A 4,984-nucleotide genomic window follows, 5' to 3' on the forward strand; every position below is an offset into this window, starting at 1 on the left:
TAAATGACTGACTTAGACTATGAATTTGGTCGATTTGACTGTGATCGTATGACTGTGTTTTAACCGACTTGACGGTGATTGTACGACTGATATGCTTTTAATATATGTTTAAATGATTATTACTGAGCATGGCCTTTTTACATACACGTGTGATGATTGAGCATGACATACATGACATATTGCATGGGGTTGGACATTGATACGGAGGAAGTTCTGATAGGATCGTACGGGTCGTAGAAGACGACTGTGGATCCAGTATTTATCTGTTAAGGTCACATGGGCGCACGAGACGATTGTGGACCGATGGACGGCTTAGTGCCGCTTAATCTGATTATGGCTTTGTGCCAACCTAAATATGGCTCTATGCTATGTTGATTATGGCTTTGTGCAAATCATATTTACCAGTGGCTTGGTGTCAATCATATTACAGTACTGATGGCTTTGTGCCGATCATATTACAATACTGATGGCTTTGTGCCGATCATATTACAGCTACTGATGGCTTTGTGCTGATCATATTACAGCTACTATTGGCTTTGTGCCGATCATATTACCGCTACTGATAGATGTAAGCCGTGTATATTTTTGGCAGCTTTGCTGCATTATTATTTCTGGCAGCTATGCTGTAATATTGGTGTGCTGGCTGGGTGGGTCCATTTTATCCCCACATGGTGTTGTGGTTGGTACGGGTGGTGTGTTGGATGGATTGGGATGGATTGGATTACTGCACTGTTGCATTTCTGTTACTGGTATTGTTACTGTATTGGGCTTTGGCCCACTTATGCTCTAAACTAGATTGTAATGTTACTGTTAAAGGGCATTGGCCCAAACTGTTTCTGTTTTTGTATACTGACTATTACTTTAGTAAGCAGATTACACACTAAGCTTTCATAAACTCACCCCATTTTTAACTGTATAGGTAATCCCCAACATTAGGAGGATCGGTGCTGCGAGGGACTCGAAGATGGTCACACGACTGTAGTCTTATTAGGCTTTGACCTTTATTTATGGTTAGATTCCATTTTAGGTTTTAATTTTTGTAATAAGACAATTTATGGGATTTACTTTTAAATGGGATTTTGATTACTCACCCTAAACTGCTAGTCTAGGAAAAAACGAGTTTTCAAGCCAATTGTTGTTTTCAGAAACATATGTTTTAAACTTCTTTAATTTAAATTAGCTTCCGCAACTGTAAGAGATTTTCAATGAAATTAATAATGTTTTAAAAGTGATTAACTTTTCCATGAACCACATTTTAAAATTAAATGAGCACAAACTAAGACTTTACACAAGTTTTAAATAGTAATAAGGGTTTTTCAATGAAATCACAGTTTTGGAATAACACTTCAATGTGACACTGCCAGATTCGGCCGTAATGTCTAGGCTGGGTTTGGGGTGTTACACAGCCCGTGTACCACACATGGTTCGTAGACACGCCCGTGTGTCTAGGCCGTGTCAAAACTGTAGGGTATACTAACTTAAATCAAAAGGGTACCCCCGGGGAGACACAGTCGTGCAACATGACCGTGTGTCGCACACAGTTGAGACACACGCTCGTGTCCCTGCTCGTGTGGACAAAAATAGGCTATTTGCAAAACCATTTTTCCACCCTAAAAACACAAGCATTTACAAACATAATTGACCATATTTTCTCAGCTCAATAGGTAGCCAAATTATTCATTTCAATACATATTATAAGCCATATTAAACCTACCAATTACATATCCAAATACATATTTAACAACATGCACAATCCATTCACTTAACAAACACATATTAGGACTTTACTTACGTAATTTAATTCCATCATTCCTTGCCAAAACATACCATAATTAACACTTCAATTCAACCAAAACATAACATCAAAATAAGCCAAATCACATGGCTTAACTTATATACAAAGATATACCAAAATCATGATATAATGTAACATAACTATCATTCTTAAAATTAGCCTATACATGCCATATTTACTAGTTCACAAGTTCAAAGGTACCAATCGAGAATTGGATAGTGTGATGTGCAACTCCGACTTGTTCGAAACGAGTGAGCTAACAAATATCTATAAAATATAGAAAAAGAAACAGAGTAAGCTTTATAGCTTAGTAAGCCTATATAATTCAGAATTAAACTTACTAGTCATATTTAATCAAAGCAACATTTAAAATGCCAACAATTCAATTAACCAACACTTAATCACAAGTATCCATCATATGTTAGTCATTTGAAAAGTACATAAAGCCATCCATTAATACAACACTCTGTATTATTTCAAAATTCACATATCATATATATAACATTAGTAACATTTATAATCCGTAAATTATCTGTATAACAGTATTTAGGCCCGTAGAACTTATTAGAATTTCAAAGGATACTTGAGTGAACATCATCAGTAATCTGTCAATTCATTAACATAAATGCTCTTTTGAGCCATGATCGGTAAGCTCCTCTTGAGCTGATGAATAGTAAGCTCTAATAAGCTGAAACGGTAAGCTCTATCGAGCTTAATAGTAAGCTAATATGAGCTATGCTGAGTCCGCAACAAATGTAGGAGCTCGACCAAAACAGTAATTCCAGTAACATGTCATTCGTATCCAATGAATCTATACAGTTCAAACGGGACTTAGTAACAAATACATTATATCAATAATCTTCAAATATTACCATCATAAACATCCATTTCAATAATTACAAGTATATAAAAGTTCAATTCTAATTATAAGAACTTACCTCATATTTGCTCGTATAATCGTCGTCTACTCGTCCACCTTTTTTTTCCCCCAGTTTGTTTGGGTTTCCCGAGACCTAATTGCTTAAACATTTTGTTGGGCATGACATTAATACTAGCCCCTAAATCAGCTAATGCATTACTAACATCTAAACTACCAATTAAGTAAGGAATTTTAAAACTCCTTAGATCTTTTAGTTTGTTCGGTAGTCTATTTTGGAGAATAGTTAAGCAAACTGCGTTTAGCTCCACGTGCGACACCTCATCCAACTTCCACTTATTTGCTAAAATTTTCTTTAAAAATTTCATTGCGTTTGGCATCTGCAATAGGGCTTCAATAAACGGTAAGTTAACATGTAATTTTTTTAAGAATTTAAGGAATTTACCAAATTGTTCATCTGAGTGGTGTTTCCTTGTCACGTTGGGGTATGGCACACGAGGTTTATATTCGACATTCACCGTTTTGTTTTTATTGTTATCTACCTCACCTTGACCTTTGCTTACCACAGTTTCTTGCCTCGGTTCTGGTTCAGGCTCAACAACTCCTTCTTCATCTTGAATATTAATTACATTGAGTTGTTCCCTTGGTTTGGGTTCAGTATAACTTGGCAAGCTACCTTGTGGTCATTCAGAAATTAGTTCAGAAAGCTGGCCTATCTGAGTTTCGAGCCCTTGGATCAACGCTTGTTGATTTTTAAGTGCTGTCTCAGTGTTTTGGAAATGAGTTTCTAACACTGAAATAAACTTTGAGAGCATCTCTTCAAGGTTCGGCTTCTTTTCCTGTTGGTAGGGTGGTTGTTGGTAGCTTGGAGGTGGTTGTGGTATTTGATTTCCTTGACCACTCCACGAGAAATTGGGGTGGTTCCTCTAACCTACATTGTAAGTGTTACTATATGGATTGTTTTGAGGTCGAGGATTATTACCCATGTAGTTTAATTGCTCGTTATCCATGTTGTGGCCATAAGGTTGGTATTCTGAATAGCTTGTTCCACCTCCACTTGCTTCGCACTGTATTACTGGATGAACCTATGAAGAACTAAGAAAACCATCAATCTTTTTATTTAAGAGTTCTACCTGATTAGAGAGCATGATGACCGAATCGACGTTATAAACACCGACTATTTTTGTTGGATTTGTCCTCATGACTTGCCACTGATAGTTTTTCAGTGACATCTCCTCTATAAACTCATAGGCATCTTCAGGTGTTTTATTATTGATGGTTCCGCCAGCAGCTGTGTCAACCATTTGTCAAGTCGAAGGATTTAGGCCTTTATGGAACGTTTGAACCTGTAGCCAAAGCGGTAACCAATGGTGAGGGCACCTTCTCAATAGGTCCTTGTATCTCTCCCATGCATCGTAGAGTGTTTCTAAATCCATCTGCACAAAAGAAGAGATATCATTATGTAATTTAGTCGTTTTAGCAGGCGAAAAATATTTTAGTAAAAATTTTTCGATCATTTGTTCCCAAGTAGTAATTGACCCTCGTGGTAACGAGTTCAACCATTATTTAGCTTTGCTCCTCAATGAAAAAAGGAATAATCGAAGACGAATGGCATCATCAGAGACACCATTAATTTTAAATGTATCGCATAGTTCTAAGAAGTTGGCTAAATCAGCATTGGGATCCTCATCCTGCAAACCATCAAACTAAACAAATTGTTGTATCATTTGAATAGTGTTTGGTTTTAATTCAAAAGTATTTGTAGCTACAGTAGGTCTAACTATGCTCGATTTAGTTCCTGTTCAAGAAGGTTTAGCATAATCATACATAGTGCGTGGAGCATGATTTTGATTAACCGCAATTGCCAGAGGTAGCTGATTGCCCTGGTTTTCAGCCATATCTTCGATTGGGGGTTGAGTATCGTCTTCTTGCTCATTCTCTGTGTATCTTAAGCTTCGCCTTATTTCTCATTGATTTCTGTGAACTGTACGATCGATTTCTTCGTCAAAAAGTATTGGTCTTGACGGATTTCTTCTAGTCATAAACTATAAAAACCTGCCAAGAAAAGGAAAAAGTAAATTAATAAATAATAATAAATTAAAGTGCACGAAAAATAAATGGCTAATGTAATAAAAATTGAGTGTTCCTAATATTTTAGTTCCCTGGCAACGGAGCCAAAAACTTGATCGCGTGATTTCGTGATATGTTTTAAATATTTATAATTACTCGTTCTTGAACTAACTATTATTGCGATGTAGGCAAGTGTACCTATCAAATAGTAGTATAGTTTTAGCAAGACTGGTTTGTCGAAC

The 4,984-nt window shown here is 36.4% G+C and overlaps 1 non-coding gene across 1 annotated transcript; it reads left to right on the top strand.

Annotated features, from left to right (window-relative positions):
• Positions 1-4,034: 4,034 nt before the first annotated feature.
• On the top strand, positions 4,035-4,141 carry LOC121231604 (small nucleolar RNA R71). Its single transcript, XR_005929660.1, has one exon. It is a non-coding gene; the product is annotated as a small nucleolar RNA R71 (small nucleolar RNA).
• Positions 4,142-4,984: the final 843 nt, after the last annotated feature.

This window comes from Gossypium hirsutum, chromosome A06, assembly GCF_007990345.1.
Source record: "Gossypium hirsutum isolate 1008001.06 chromosome A06, Gossypium_hirsutum_v2.1, whole genome shotgun sequence".
In the NCBI taxonomy this organism is placed as follows: Eukaryota; Viridiplantae; Streptophyta; class Magnoliopsida; order Malvales; family Malvaceae; genus Gossypium; species Gossypium hirsutum.